This window comes from Nycticebus coucang, chromosome 11 (genome assembly GCF_027406575.1).
Source record: "Nycticebus coucang isolate mNycCou1 chromosome 11, mNycCou1.pri, whole genome shotgun sequence".
Classification (NCBI taxonomy): Eukaryota; Metazoa; Chordata; class Mammalia; order Primates; family Lorisidae; genus Nycticebus; species Nycticebus coucang.
In genome coordinates this window covers 17603083-17620070 of record NC_069790.1, presented here as the reverse complement: position 1 = coordinate 17620070, position 16988 = coordinate 17603083, and the positions used below count along the sequence as shown (strand labels likewise).

Here is a 16988-nt window from a genome sequence, read left to right as displayed (position 1 = left end):
TAGACATTTTGACAATGTTGATTCTTCCCAGCCATGAGCATGGTATATTTTTCCATTTGTTAAGATCTTCAGCTATTCCATTTCTCACAGTTTCATAGTTCTCTTTATACAGATCTTTTATGTCCTTAGTTAGATACACTCCCAGATATTTCATCTTCTTTGGCACTACAGTAAAGGAAATAGAGTCCATGATTGTTTTTTCCCTTTGACTATTGTTCATATATATAAAGGCTACAGATTTGTGAGTATTAATTTTGTATCCTGAAATGTTGCTGTATTCCTTGATCACTTCTAGGAGTTTTGTAGTTGATTCCCTGGGGTTTTCCAGATATATAATTGTATCATCTGTGAAGTTACAGTTTGATCTCCTCTAGTCCTATTTGGATCCCCTTGATTGCCTTCTCTTGCCTGATTGTGGTGGCTACGACTTCCATTTCAATGTTAAAAAGCAGTGGAGACAGTGGGCATCCTTTCCTGGTTCCTGATCTGAGTGGAAATGATTTCAATTTTACTCCATTCAATACAATATTGGCTATAGATTTGCTGTAGATGGCCTCTATCAGTTTAAGAAATGTCCCTTCTATACCTATTTTCTTAAGCGTTCTGATCACGAAGGGATGCTGGATGTTATCAAAAGCGTTTTATGCATCAATTGAGAGAATCATATGGTCTTTGGTTTTTAATTTCTTTATGTGGTATATTATATTTATAGATTTACGTATATTTTTCCATCCTTGGGACCCTAGGATGAAACCTACCTAGTCTTGATGTATAATTTGATTGATGTGTTGTTGGATTCTGTTTGCTAGGATCTTATTGAATATTTTGGCATCAATATTCATTAGAGATTTTGGTCTATAATTTTCTTTTCTTGTTGGGTCTTTTCCTGGTATGGGTATCAGGGTGATATTTGCTTCATAGAACGTGTTGGGTAGTATTCCTTCTTTTTCTATGTTTTGGAACAGGTTAAGTAATATAGGTACTAGTTCTTCTTTAATGGTTTGGTAGAATTCTGATGTGAAACCTGTGGTGCATATTACAGGGGTATTTGCGAAACTTGGTAAATGTAGAATGTAAATGTTTTGGCACAGTAACTGAGATAACGCCGGAAAGGCTATGTTAACCACTGTGATAAAAATGTGTCAAATGGTTTATGAAGCGAGTGTATGATGCCCCATGATCATATCAATGTATACAGTTACGATTTAATAATAAAAAAAAAAAAAAAAGAATTCTGATGTGAAGCCATCTGGTCCCAGGCTTTTCTTTTTGGGAAGATTTCTTATAGTTGATGCTATTTCAGAACTTGATATACACCTGTTCAATATTTCCACTTCTTTATGGCTAAGTCTTCAAGAGTGGCATGTTTCCAAGTGTTGATCTATTTCCTTCAGATTTTCATACTTCTCAGAATATGGTTTTATGTAATATTCATTACGGATTTGTTGAATTTCTGAGGAGTCTTGTTATTTGGCCTTTATCATTTCTGATTGATGAAATTAGGGATTTTACCCTTCTACTTCTGGTTAGGTTAGCCAAAGGTTTGTCTATTTTATTGACCTTTTCAAAAAACAAACTTTTTCATTGGTTGATGTGTTGTATGATTCTTTTGTTTTCAATTTCATTTAGTTCTGCTGTAATTTTAGTTATTTGTTTCCTTCTGCTGGGTTTAGGGTTGGAATGTTCTTCCTTTTCCAGATGCTTGAGATGTCCCATTAAGTTGTTGACTTCCTCTCTTTACATTCTCTTGAGGAAGGCTTGCAATGCTATAAATTTCCTTCTAAAAACTGCCTTTGCAGTATCCCAGAGGATCTGATAATTCGTGTCTTCGTTATTGTTTTGTTCCAAAAATTTGGTAATTCCTTCTTAATATCTTGTATGACCCAGCTATCATTCAGCATGAGGTTAGTTTCCATGTTTTTGTATGCATATGCAGATTCCTGTTGTTCCTGATTTCAACTTTTATTCCATGACAGACTGAGAAAATACAAGGAATGATTTCTATATTTTAAAATTTGCTGAGGTTAGACGTGTGACCTAAGATGTGATCAATTTTGGAGGATGATCCATCGGCTGATGAGAAGAACATATATTCCATTTTGTTAGGATGAAACGTTCTGCAGATGTCTGTTAAATGCAAATGTTGAATGATTAAGTGTAAATCTAAAATTTCTTTGCTTAGCTTCTTTTTGAAGGATCTATCCAACACTGCCAAACGAGTGTTAAAACCTCTGACAATAATGGTGCTGGAGGAAATCAAGTTGCTCATGCCTGTTAAGAGTTCCTCTTATAAATTGAGGTGCATGCTTGTTGGGTGCACAAATGTTAATAATTGAAATCTCATCATGTTGAGTGTTGCCTTTAACAAATATGAAGTGACTATTCTTATCTTTCCTTACTTTTATTGGCTTAAAGCCTATTATATCTGCAAATGAAATTGTAACACTTGCTTTTTGCTCCTTTCCATTTGCCTGAATTATAGGTGATCATCCCTTCATCCTGAGTCTATGATTATCATTTAAGGTAATGTGAGATTCTTGAATGCAGCACATGTCTGGCCTGACTTTTTGTATCCAGTCAGGCAACCTGTGCCTCTTTAGAGGACAATTTAAGCCATTCACATTGAGAGTATTGATAAGCCAGATTTAGGGTATCAAGTTTTTCTAAAGTCCAGTAGACATTTTTAATCCTTTCGCCACTGTGGAAGTTGGAATTTGATATTAAGTTTCTGAGTGAGTTTACTTTGGTGGTGGATTATTGTGCTGTTCATTATGGAGGACAGGTCTGAGAATATCCTGGAGAGCTGGTTTAGTTATAGCAAATTTCTTCATCATGTGCATGTCACTAAAGTATTTAATTTCTCCATAATAGATGAAACTCAGTTTAGCTGGACACAGGATCTAGGGTTGAAAGTTATTTTGTTTTAGGATATTAAAGGTCAATGACCACCCTCTTCTAGCTTGAAAGGTTTCAGCAGAGAGATATAAAGTCATTCAAATGTTCTTCCCCCTGTAGGTTATGGTTTTTTTACATCTGGCTGCTTGCAGAATTTTCTTCTGCATGTTAACTTTGGTGAAGCTAATTATAATGTTTCTATGACAATTTTTATTTGGGTTAAGTGGTGCCGGTGTTCTGAAACTGTCTGCTATCTGAATTTCAGAATCTCTTGGCCTGTCTGGAAAATTCTCTTTGATTATTTCATGAAGTAAAGCCATCTATATCCTTCACAGCAACCTCATCACCTTCAGGCATTCCTATAAGGTGAATATTAGATCTCTTAGAATTATCCCAGAGCTTTCTGAAAGAGTGATCCATTTTTTTTATTAATATTAAATCATAGCTGTGTACATTAATGCGATCATGGGGCACATGGTTTTATAGACCGTTTGACACATTTTCATCACACTGGTTAACATAGCCTTCTGGCATTTTTTTTTGGTTATTGTGTTAAGACAGTTATATTCTACATTTACTAAGTTTCACATATACCCTTGTAAGATGCACCGCAGGTATAATTCCACCTATCACACTCCCTCCTCCCATCCTCCCACCTCCCTTCCCTCCCTCTCCTCATTCCCCACATTCTTAGGTTGTAACTGGGTAATACTTTCATATGAAAGCCAAAAATTAGTTTCATAGTAGAGCTGAGTACATTGGATACTTTTTCGTCCATTCTTGAGACACTTTACTAAGAAGAATATGTTCCAGCTCCATCCATGTAAACATGAAAGAGGTAAAGTCTCCATCTTTCATTAAAGCTGCATAATATTCCACAATGTTCATATACCACAGTTCATTAATCCATTTATGGATCAATGCGCACTTGGGCTTTTCCCATAACTTAGCAATTTTGAATTGGGCTGCAGTAAACATTCTGGTACTAATATCTTTGTTATAATGTGATTTTTGATCTTCTGGGTATATACCTAGTAGAGGAATTATAGGATTGAATGGCAGGTCTATTTTTAGATCTCTAACTGTTCTCCAAACATCTTTCCAAAAGGAATGTATTAATTTGCATTCCCACCAGCAGTGCAGAAATGTCCCCTTTTCTCCACATCCACGCCAACATCACTGGTCTTGGGATTTTGTGATATGGGCTAATCTTACTGGACTTAGATGATATCTCAAGGTAGTTTTGATTTGCATTTCTATGATGATTAAAGATGATGAGCATTTTTTCATATGTCTGTAGGCCCAGCGCCTGTCTTCTTCAGAGAAATTTCTCTTCAAGTCCCTTGCCCAGCCTGCGATCAGATCACTTGTTCTTTTCTTGCTTATAGGTTTGAGTTCTCTGTGGATTCTGGTTATTAAACCTTTGTCAGAGACATAACCTGCAAATATCTTCTCCCACTCTGAGGGCTGTCTGCTTGCTTTACTTACTGTGTTCTTGGCTGTGCAGAAGCTTTTTAGTTTGATCAGGTCCCAGTAGTGCATTTTTGAAGCTGCTTCAATTGCCCAGGAGGTCCTCTTCATAAAATACTCGCCCAGACCGATTTCTTCAAGGGTTTTCCCTGCACTCTCTTCTAGTATTTTTATAGTTTCATGTTTTAAGTTTAAATCTTTAATCCAGTGAGAGTCTATCTTAGTTAATATTTAAAGCTGTGGGTCCAGTTTCAGTCTTCTACAGGTTGCCAACCAGTTCACTCAGCACCATTTGTTAAATAGGGAATCTTTTCTCCACTGAATGTTTTTAATTGGCTTGTCAAAGAACAGATAACGGTAAGTAGCTAGATTCATCTCTTGGTTCTCTATTCTGTTCTAGACATCTGCTTCTCTGTATTTGTGCCAGTACCATGTGTTTAGGTCACTATCGATTTATAGTATAGTCTGAGGTCTGGTAGCGTAATTCCTCCTGCTTTGTTTTTATTTCTGAGTAATGTCTTGGCTATTCGAGGTTTTTTTTTATCCCATATAAAAATAAGTATTATTTTTTCAAGATCTTTAAAGTATGACAGTGGAGCTTTAATAGGGATTTCATTAAAATTGTATATTGCTTTGGGTAGTATGGACATTTTAACAATGTTGATTCTTCCCAGCCATGAGCGTAGTTAAGTTTTTCCATTTGTTAACATTTTCAGCTATTTCATTTCTTAGGGTTTCATAGTTCTCTTTAAAGAGATCTTTCACATCTTTTGTTAGATAAACTCTCAAATATTTCATCTTCTTTCGCACTACTGTGAACATTATAGAATCCTTCACTGTTTTTTTAGCTTGACTATTGTTGGTATATATAAAGGTACAGATTTGTGAATGTTGATTTTGTAACCTGAGACGCTGCTGTATTCCTTGATCACTTCTAACAGTTTTGTAGTAGAATCCCTGGTGTTTTCCGGATATACAATCATATCATCTGCGAAGAGCGAAAGTTTGATCTCTTCTGATCCTATATGGATACCCTTGATCACCTTTTCTTCCATTGTAATGGCTAAAACTTCCATTATAATGTTAAACAGTAGTGGAGACAATGCGCAGCCTTGTCTAGTTCCTGATCTGAGTGGAAATGATTTCAGTTTAACTCCATTCAATACGAATTTGGGTTTGCTGTAGATGGACTCTATTAGATTAAGAAATGTCCCTTCTATACCAATTTTCTTAAGTGTTCTGATCATGAAGCAATGCTGGATATTATCAAAAGCTTTTTCTGCATCAATTGGGAGAATCATATGGTCTTTTGCTTTTAATTTGTTTATATGCTGAATTATAATTATGGATTTACATATATTAAACCAGCTTTGAGATCCTGGGATAAAACTGACTTGGTCATGATGTATAATTTGCTTGATATGTTGCTGGATTCTGTTTGTTAAGATCTTGCTGAATATTTTTCCAACTACATTCATTAGTGATATTGGTCTATAAGTTTCTTTTCTTGTTGGGTCTTTTCCTGGTTTGGGGATCAGGGTGATGTTTCCTTCATAGAACATGTTATGTAGTCTTCCTTCTTTTTCTACGTTTTGGAACAGGTTGAGCAATATAGGTACTAGTTCCACTTTAAAAGTTTGGTAGAATTCTGACATGAAGTCATCTGGTCGCGGGCCTTTCTTTTTGGGGAGAACTCGTATGTTTGATACTATTTCAGAACTTGATATTGGCATGTTCAACATTTCCACTTGATTCAGGTTAAGTCTTGGAAGGTGACTTGCTTCCAAGTATTGATCCATTTCCTTCAGATTTTCATATTTCTGAGAATAAAGATTCTTGTAATATTCATTAAGGGTTTTTTGAATTTCTGAGGAGTCTGCTGTTATTTCATCTTTGTCGTTTCTGATTGATGAGATTAGAGATTTTAATGGTTTTTTTCCTGGTCAGGTTAGCCAAAGGTTTATCTATTTTATTGACCTTTTCAAAAAACCAATTTTTTGATTGATCTGTTGTATAATTCTTTTGTTTTCAATTTCATTTAATTCTGCTCTAATTTTGGTTATTTCTTTTCTTCTACTGGGTTTGGGGTAGGAATGTTCTTCCTTTTCCAGTTGCTTGAGATGTCCCATTAAGTTGTTAACTTATTCTCTTTCCGTTCTCTTGAAGAAGGCTTGCACTGCTATAAATCTCCCTCTTAGGCCTGCCTTTGCAGCATCCCAGAGATTCTGATAATTCGTGTCTTCATTGTTGTTTTGTTCCAAAAATTAAATTTGGCAATTTCCTTCTTAATCTCATCTCTGTCCCAGCTATCATTCAGCATAAGGTTATTTAACGTCCATGTTTTTGTATGAGTGTGCAGATTCCTGTTGTTACTGAATTCAACTTTTATTCCATGGTGGTCAAAGAGGATGCAAGGTATAATTTCTATTCCTTTAAATTTACTGAGGTTAGACTTGTGACCTAAGATGTGATCAATTTTGGATTATGTTCCATGGGCTGAGGAGAAGTATGTGTATTCAGTTTTGTTAGGATGAAATGTTCTGTAGATGTCTGCTAAATCCAAATGTTGGATGATTAGGTTTAAATCTAAAATTTATTTGCTCAGCTTCCTATTGCAGGATCTATCCAGCACTGTCAAAGGAGTGTTGAAATCTCTGACTATTATGGAGCTGGAGGAAATCAAGTTGCTCATGTCTGTTAGAGTTTCTCGTATAAATTGAGGTGCATTCTGGTTGGGTCATAAATATTCATAATTGAAATCTCATCATATTGACTATTACCCTTAACAAATATGTAATGACCATTCTTATCTTCCTTTACTTTTGGTTGTTTAAAGCCTATCGTGTCAGCAAATAGAATTGCAACACCTACTTTTTTCTGATTGCCATTTGCCTGAAATATGGACAACCATCCTTTCACCCTGAGTCTATATCTATCTTTTAAGGTAAGATGAGACTCTTGAATGCAGCAAATATCTGGCCTGAGTTTTTGTATCCAGTCAGCTAAAGCTGTGCCTCTTTAAAGGACAGTTTAAGCCGTTCACATTAATGGAGAATATTGATAGGTCTGGTAAAATTTGGGGTATCAAGTTTTTCAAAAGTCAAGTGGACAATTTTAATCCTTTCGCCATTGTGGAAGTTGTAGTTTGAGCAAAAGTTTCTGAGTGAGTTTATTTTTCTGGTAGAGGATTGGGGTGGTCAGTATGGAGGATAGGTCTGAGTATATCCTGGAGAACTGGTATGGTTAAGGCAAATTTCTTCAACATATGAATGTCATTAAAGTATTTAATTTCTCAATCATAAATGAAGCTCAGTTTAGCTGGATACAGGATCCAGGATTAAAAGTTACTTTGCTTTAGGAGATTAAAAGTCGATGACCACCCTCTTCTGGCCTGAAAGATTTCAGCAGAGAGATCTGAAGTCATTCTAATGTTCTTCCCTTTGTAGGTAATAGATTTCTTGCATCTAGCTGCTTTCAGAAGTTGCTCCTTCATATTGACACTAGTGAAGCTAATTATGATATGCCTGAGGGATGTCTTATTCGGATTGAGTCATGCTGGGGTTCTGAAACTGTCTGCTATCTGGATTTCAGAATCTCTTGACATATCTGGAAAATTTTCTTTCATAATTTCATGGAGAAGGGCCTCTGTGCCTTGCGAGTTCACTTCATCATTTTCAGGGATTCCAATGAAGCAGATAATAGCCTTCTTCGAAGTATCCCAGAGCTCTCTAAGGGAATGATCCATTTTTGCTCTCCATTTCTCTACTTCTCTGAGAGTTTGAGAGCGTTCAAACGCCTGTCTTCAATGTCAGAAATCCTTTCTTCTGCCTGCTCCACTCTATTACTGAGGGATTCTACTATGTTTTTCAGATCTTTGAGGGCTGCAAATTCTTGCTTCAGTGCATCAAAATCTTTGTTGGTTTTGTCTTTAAATTCATTAAATTCTTGAGACAATTCTTGAATTTCTGCTTGAATTTCTAATCTTGACTTTTGAATTGCTCTTCGAATTTCTAATTCCAAATTTTCCTCCATTCTGTTAATCTTTTTGCAATCCAAATTCTGAGTTCGATTTCTGACATCAAGTTTATGAATGGGATCTTCAGTTACATCTGCCATATCTTTCCTTGGGGTGGTGTTGATCTTTTCTGGTTATTCATGTAACCAGAGTTTTTCTGCTGATTGTGCCCCATGATTACTTTACACCATTTGATTTTTCCCCTGGAACCTTGTTGAGGACCCGTGCAGTGCTATGGCCTGAGATGTTGGGGACCTATTCGATGTGTTGGGCTATGTGGTTCTGTCTTGTTTTCAGCTGGTCTCTGTTCACCCCTAGTGAAACAGTTACTCTGGGTTGAAGTATCAGCTGTGGAGAAATACCAGCAATTATGTCACCCCGCCCCCCACAGGCAACAATTGGTAAAGGAAAATCAAACCTTCCTACAACCACATACCCAGGGCACCACTTATATAGTCTTCAGGCGATTGGCTCAGTTCAAAAGTTCCAAATCAATTGTCTCAGGTGGTAGAGTTCGAAAGGTCTCTGGCAACTGGAACACAGGGGTCTGGTGTCAACTCAAATATGACTTGCTCCAGTGCTCCGTGAAGTCCAGAGGACCCACCCAGCAAATAGATTAGTCTGGGAAGGTTGATGCCTCCTTCCCCTTCTTGCAGCACCGTCACACCCAGTCACTGCTAGTCCCACAGGGCTGTGACCCAGTTAGTTGTCTCCAGTGAGCAGTTACTCCAGAGGTTTGCACCTGCCTAAATCACAAGGAAGTCTGTATCTGCTCAGCCAGGCCACTGCTCTCTGCCTCTATCCAGCAGGGCGAGGTGAGTCCTGTCAATCTCAGGCACTTGATGGAGGCTGGGGGGTGTTCACTAAGTTCCAGCCCCACCCTTGTTTGATGTTACAGGCATAACAGAACAACCCTGTGGGAGTTTGTTTCTGTCCCTGCTAAATTCCTCTGCAGAAGAGGGGCTGATTTGAGTTCCCAGAACCTGTGCTTCAGGGCCTGTCTTTACTCCTGTAGGTTTGTATTCGCAGCACGGTTAGCTGTCAGCTCTAGCCTCCTGTCCTCCTTTGCTTATAGGCTGATGATCCCCTGAGGGCTGGGTGCATCTTCGGCTCAGTAAAGCAGTCCTCTGGGTCAGCCCCACCCTGGGAGTTTCCCGGCTCTGTGCATGTGTTTTTTAGTCCCCGCATTCCACCCAGGCCAGTACCACCTCAGGCAAACCCTTTACTCACGGGGCCTGTGTTTCAGTCCCAGATCTGTTCCACAGTGGTTGCCATCTGAGAAGATGCCCGGCCTCTTCTGGTTGCCCAGGGAGACAGGGGGAGTAGCTTCAGGATATCCGGGGGTGGGCCTTACTGCTAAAACGGCTGCTACTCTGCACCTCGGGGCACTGCCACTCTGGAGTTATTCCCTCTCAGCCGACTGTCATCTCCTCACTCCCATACTGCAGAATCAGCACTATCCAGCTGCAGTCCAGGTCCTGTCTACACCTCTCGAGAAATCACCCAAGAATCTGGACTCCTGGGGGACAGGCCTCCAGACCTCAGAGGGAGATGGAGTGCTGGGAGCTCAGATTTGCAGGTCATAACACCAAGCTCATTGAGACCAAATGAGCAAATAAACAGATACAAAGGCTACCAGACACACGAGTCCATAGACAGAGACACATGGACATACAGACAACACCCACGACAACAAGAAACAACTACAATAAAAATAGTGATAATCATAAAATAATTGAAAAAAAGAAAAAAGTGGTGTTCATAAAAATGTTAAAAAAGAAAGGAGAAATTAAAAATAGAAAAAATAGAAATAAAAAATATATCTGTAAAAAAATAATAAAAAATTAACAATAGCTCCTCCAAGAAAATGGTGAGGAAAAAACAGAACCAAAAAAAGGGAAAAGAAAAAAAAGGCAACAACCACAAAAATATTATTCTTGTATATATGTAGAAATATACATCTATATGTATGATGTAGGGATCAACTTTCATAGGAATATATTTATAACGCAATATACTTTCTGGACACCAGGTGGCACTGTGAGTGGTTCCCAGGTTTATACCTGATTCACAGTTTATACTGTTACCACGGTAACCACCCTACCTGGTCGATTGCCATTTTGGAGTTTCTGTAAAAGTTTGTCACCTAACTATGGTGCAACCTCAACTGCTCTGTTCCAAACGGCACTCCCAACTCAGTGCAGGAGTCCACGCTTCACAAATCTTTCCACTCCGCTCCCATGTTCTCCTGCAAACTGGCGACTGCAATCGGCTGCGGGGGAGGGTGTTGGCTGCTGGTGGCTCACACGGCTGCTGAAGGGTCCCGCAGCTGGAGCGCTTGGGGACCTTATTCTCAGTTTTGTGGTTCAGAGTCTCCCTTTTGAATCAGGACTTTTGAGTCCAGCCACCTGCCAGTTTACCACACAGCCTGAAATGCCAGCCTCCTCCAACATTCCCCATCAGGAATGCTCTGGTCCATTTAATCCCTCCTATTGTTCTGGGGGAAGGTGTCTGCCATTTCGGATAGTTCAAAATGTCTATTTCCCAGGCGGAATGCCTTCCCTTCAATTTTCCATCAGGTTGCCCAGCTCCCTGTGGTTTTGAGTGGCTCTCCTTTCGGGTGCCGCCCTCCGCTCAGGAATAAATTTTTGTCAGTTGGGTTTTGCCAGTATTTGCAAGCTGCTGTCCTCTGTAAGGGAGGGGCCTGCCGGCCAGCATGGCCAAGCAGGGAAAATCTCTACAATAGAGTCTGTGGTTTTAAATTACCCCTCATATACAGCAATCTGTCAATTCGCTGAGCGTCTCCAGCTGTCCATCCATACCAATAGTCCATGCATGGGAAAGGTCCAGACCCCTCTTCCTCTCACCTGATGACTTGGGAGAGGTGGGCTACACATCCGTCCCATCTGCCATCATGCTCCGCCTCTGAACGATCCGTTTTTGTTCTCCACTTTTTTTCATCTTTGAGCATTTGGAAGTGTTCAAAAGCTTGTCTTCAGTTTCATAAATCCTTTATTCTGCCTGCTCCATTCTGTTACTGAGGGATTCTACTGTATTTCTCAGATCTTGGAGGGCTGCAAGTTCTTGCCTCAATGTGTCAAAATCTTTGGCGATTTTGTCTTTGAATTTGTTGAATTCTTGGATATCTTTTGCATTACTCCTTGAAATTCTAATTCCATCTTTACCTCCATTCTGTTGACCTCATTTGCTATCCAAATTATGAACTTGATTTCTAACATATCAGACATTTGTTTATGAATAGGATCTTGTGCTGTGTCTGCCATATCGTTCCTGGGGGGAGTTGATCTACCCTGATTATTCATGTTGCCAGAATTTTTCCACTGATTCTGCCTCATGATTGCTTTTCACCGTTGACTAGATGGGCAGGTAAGTTGAAATTGGATTGGGAGTTCCTGGAGTTGTGGTTAACCAGCCCTTTGTCAAGGTTCTGGGACTGATGACTGCAGCTGTTTCTCCTATAGCTTTGCAAAGAACTCATACAGTATTACAGTCTGAGGCTGAGGAAACCTGCTTGGTGTGGTGGGGTTAGGTGGCTCTGTCTTTTACTCAGCTGGTTCTTGTCTGATCCTAGTGGATCAGTGACTCTGGTGAAGTCTTAGCTGTGGAGAAATACAAGCAACTAAGACACCCCACTCCTCATGGACAACAACTAGAAGAGAAAATCAACCATTCCCATTACCACACAACCAGGGTACCACCCGAGAGGGTCCTTGGATGATTGGCCCAGGTTAGGAGTTCCAAACCAATTGACCCAGTCAGTATGAACTTTCAAGTGGGAGAGTTCAAAAGGTCTCCAGCAACTAGATGGCGGATGTCTACTGGCTGCTCAAATTTGGCTCACTCTGGAGCTCTGTAGAGTCAGAAAGGCCTGCCCAGTAGCAAGTTGGACCAGGGGGCTGTGTCTCTTTCTCCACTTTGCTCTTCTTTCATGCCCAGTCACTGATGACCCCACAAGGCTGATGTCCTGCTCCCTCTAATAAGCAGATGTGCTGGGGCTTTGTGCCTGTCAGAGTCAAAGGAAGGTCAATGCCCCCTTGGCCTGGCCACTACCCTTTGCCTCGGTACTCAATAGCCACTGGCGAGTGTTCCACTTGGACTCGGTCTAATCCTGAAGGTAATAAGTCAGTTCTCCCCCAGCCACTGCACCTTTGCTCTTACAGCTCTGTAGCACCAGTATCCTTAGAGGGCAAGTTCTGGTCTCCTCTGGCAGTCCTCAGAGTTAAGGAAGTGTCACTCCAAGATTAGACCTGGTGGGATCACTCTATTGTTGCTGGATCTTTGTGGGAAGTGACCCTGCACAGCTCCCAGATGACTGCCACAGCCAGGGAGTTCTGGCTGTAGGAGCAGCTCCGGGATCACAGGGCACACGGATCCAGTAACAGGACGAGGAATGCTGCACATAATTCTGGCAGTGCCTGGCCCCCAGTGACTTAGGCAAGGAGAGTTCCCAGCTGAGGACTCTGGCCGGGTGGGGCACGGCATGGAGGCTCATGCAAGGTGGAGCGTTGGGGGTGGGACATGGCTCGCATGGCTCTAGCAGGGCAGGAGGTGAGGCTCTGGCTGGCAAGAGCAGGGCACTTGGTCCAGCAGGGTGGACGGCGCTGCTCATGAGCCTCCTCCCACAGTCTCTGCAGGGGTTAGGCTTCTGGTTCGTCAGGCAAGGGGGGAAGGGTGGACTGGAAGTTCAGAATGACAGGGAAAACATTAGTTCAACTTTTCTGCCTGGCAAGCGAGTGTTCAGGGTCACAACAGGGGAAGTGACCAGGGTCCCTCTGGGGAAGTCAACCCCACTTCCTACAGCTCTCACCTGTGAGGTGAAAGAAGAGGTCCTCAGTTCACCACTCACCTGTAGAAAACCTACAGGAACAAATGAAGAGAAAAAAAAACACAACTTTCTTAGGGTAGGGGACAGACACTTTTCCCTTGCGATGAATTTTGTACATGAAGTTTGCTTTCTTGGAGTAGCAGCTTGCCTCAGCAGAGGTGACCTGCAGTTACCACTCTTCTCTCTTAGCTCAGCTCCCAGTCTTCAGCTTAATTGGGTACTTTCTGGACATTATCCTTCCCTCTGGATGGGAGCTTCTGTCAGAGGCTGGCTCCAGTTGGCCATCTTGCCCCTCTCTCCTTTTTTTTTCTTTTTGAGGAGCCAGCACCATTCTTTACGTTGCAGGCTGTGGATTTTGAACTCTTACTATTATTTTTGGTACTAGTATTGTAACAAAGGTAGGGCAAAGCAAAATCACTCAAGCCACACTTGTAAAAGAAACAAAATTCAATGACATATCCTGTCCCATATTTTTATTCCAAGTATAACAACTTTAAGAAAGAATAATATGGACTTTTTTGATTCTTTATTCTTTTAACCTTTTCAAAAACTGTTATTTTAAAGCTAGATCTCCTCAATGACCTCCCACACACAGATATATACACACACATACCAAAAAAAAAAAAAAAAAAATCCTACAGGTAAGAGGGGAAAGGCACCTAGCATTTACCACATGGCTTTTCCTTCCCAACTCTCAGAAGTCCACTAATTCATACATTTTTAGTTAGTCTAGATCAGGTAAGCCATTGAGAAGCAACAACTCCTTATCTTGGTAACAAGGAGTAGTGTCTACAACAAGTGCTGAATTAGCTGCCTTTATTGCCATATATCTGACCAACCAAATACTATAATGATTCTTTTTTTTGGTTGGGGCTGGGCTTAAACCCTCCACCTCCAGCATATGGGGCTGGCACCCTATCCCTTTGAGCCACAGGCGCCACCCCATAATGATTCTTCTTACCAATAACTCCCATTTTTAGGTCTGGTGGCTAAGAAGTGATTAAGGGTGCAGAACAGGAACCAAATTGCAGCTAGGAACCAAATCATGGCTGGGAACTGTTCCCTGGTGGGAACGTATCTAGTAAGGAGTTCTTACTGACCTAGGGCTCCTTACCATTTTATTAGCATAGCATGGTGAGCTTTTGTGAAGGATTCTGGGAAGACAAATACATAGGAAGGGAAACTGTTATATAACCAAGCTGTTATGTAATCTTTTATGTAGCCCTAACCTGTCAATCACCACAAAGGTGGGAAACTACAACCAATCCTACCAAGAGAAAGGTGGGACAAACCCACGAGCATATAAAAGGCAGCTTGTGTTCAGACTTCAGAGTCTTTCTCCACTCACAGAGACTAACCCATTCCTCTCTCTGGAACATGTTTTCACTTTGTGTCACTTGGTGTAGCTTCCTTCTTCACTTTGACTTTGTGTAACTTCTTTCTTTTTCCTGTAATAAACTGTTTGTAAGGGATTGCTCTGTATCTGTGATCCTCCATCATTGGCTCAACTCAGAACCAGTACTCATTCTTGACGCTGGGAACTGGGAGACCAGGGAACAAGCAGACAGACCTAATGCCGTTTATTTTACCATTCTGAGTCTTCTTTTCTCTTTCCATGCCTTTTTAACCTATAAGCTGAAGATTGGTAAGCCGCAACTTGCTCAACCATCAGATTCCACCATCACCACCTCTCTTCTCATTTCTCCAATGTTGATAAACTCTCTTTACCAATGTGCCTCTATGGCTGTCTGGACAGGTTATGTCCCACATTTAAGTCTTACTATTGTTTTCTGAATCACCATAAATCAAACCCTGATTTCTCATGCTGGATCCCAATGTTCCAGTGCCCCACTGACATCCTTCTTATAGGGAGACAGCATGTCACACAAAGAGCAGAGGCTGCAAAGGTGACAGACACCTAGATCCTAGTCCTCAGAATTTCATTTAGGGGTAGAAGAGCTAACATTTGTGTGCATGCTGTCGTGATCCAGTGCCTTCAGAAATCCTAATTTATCCCAGGATTTTATCCTGCTGAATCTAGACTTGCCCTCGGAATATTTATAGATTAAATGTATAGTATCCTAATTGGCTATGAGCTGAATAATCCATTTGATACCCCTAACTTAAGACACAGTTATGCTTCTGAAGATTCCAAAATTTCTCTAAGCAATACTTCATTCTTACATTGACTCTTCCCACACATCCCATTCGACAAAAAATCTCTATCCTATCATTTAATCATGAAATTTCCCAAATCCTACATTAAACCTCCCCTGCCCAAGCATAGTTATCAGCATTGCCTTCTCCCCATTTATACTAGTAGCAAAATTCCTATAGTTATGGGCTTCCAATTAAGGCCCACACTAACTAACACTTTGGGCTTTCCAGTGCTACAGGAACTTTTCTAAGGACTTTAGATATATTAACCAATGTAATTCTTACGACAATCCTGTTATTTAGATACACTTTACAGATAAGGAGAATGAATAACTGGGTTGAAGGAACTTGTTGAAGGTCACAGAACTAGTCACTCATGGAGTCAAGATTCTAACCCAAACAGTATGCAGCATTCTACTGACAGCTCACATACCGGCTCAGACTCTATTAACACATTTTATTTCACACTTTCATTGTACTTGGCTTCTCTTCCAAAGAGTTAAATATAAAGGCTTTAAAGCAGTGGGAGCTCCAAAAAATTCTACATAGATGGGTTCAGAGGTAGCAATCTGGTTTGGAGGAGAAAGCAGTCAGGAAATCTCTGGAAGCTGTTTGCAGAGCAAACTCACTTTTTAAATTCGACTATATATTTCTTGGGGGAAGGCTGTTGGGTAGGGGTGCTGGAGTGGTTTGAAAGCCCTTTGCTCTCACTGTGGCAGGCAGGTCTGTGGGCCTGACTTGGAGAGTATTCAACCTCTCCAAACACCACCTCATCTGTAAAATAGGATTACCTTACTATCTTAATAGAAACTATTTCAAATTATTAACAAGCACATATCTAAAGTGCTTGGCAGTGTTTCCTATGCATATTAAATAATTTTAAATGTTATCCACTATTACTATCCTCATCTTACTATATTTTTTTGCTCTGTGCATGTATGTAGGCATTGTGCTACTACGAGTTGAGACTACGCTCCTCCTCAAAAGAACATAAATCTCACCGGTGCACAGCGTCAGGCAGAGGCCCACTGCTTTGCAACATCAACTTCACTGTACTCTTCCCTTCTGGGCAACCCAGCACCAGGCAGTAGAATTTAGGCCTACCTAGTGGAAGCTTGGAGCTGTCAGCTATTCTGAAACAACAGAGATGGACACAGGTCCAGGTTTTCACCAAGGAATAAAAATATACATTGAAGGGCGGCGCCTGTGGCTCAGTGAGTAGGGCGCCAGCCCCATATGCCGAGGGTGGTGGGTTCAAACCCAACCCCAGCCAAACTGCAACAAAAAAATAGCCGGGCGTTGTGGTGGGCGCCTGTATTCCCAGCTGCTCGGGAGGCTGAGGCAAGAGAATCGTGGAAGCCCAAGAGTTAGAGGTTGCTGTGAGCCGTGTGACGCCACGGCACTCTACCCGAGGGCGGTACAGTGAGACTCTGTCTCTACAAAAAAAAAAAAAAAAAAAAAAATATATATATATATATATATATATATATACACATTGAAGGGGTTCACTGCACAGCAAAGAAGCATGACTTGATTCACCAGTGCTTTTCAGAAGAGTATGAGAGAGGGAGGAAGAAAAATGGGTGAACTGAAAGACAGCAGTGC

The 16988-nt window shown here is 40.8% G+C and overlaps 1 protein-coding gene across 3 annotated transcripts in view; it reads right to left on the bottom strand.

Moving 5' to 3' along the window:
- AMPH (amphiphysin) overlaps positions 1-16988 on the bottom strand; it is a 299359-nt gene that overhangs the window by 170537 nt on the left and 111834 nt on the right. Inside the window, exon 1 of one of the 3 annotated variants that reach the window (XM_053608796.1) lies at positions 9611-9708. The exons of the other annotated variants lie outside the window; for them this stretch is intronic. The gene's annotated coding sequence lies outside the window, so the exon portion shown is untranslated. Of the gene's footprint in view, positions 1-9610; positions 9709-16988 lie in introns of those variants that run through there. 3 annotated transcript variants of the gene reach the window in all.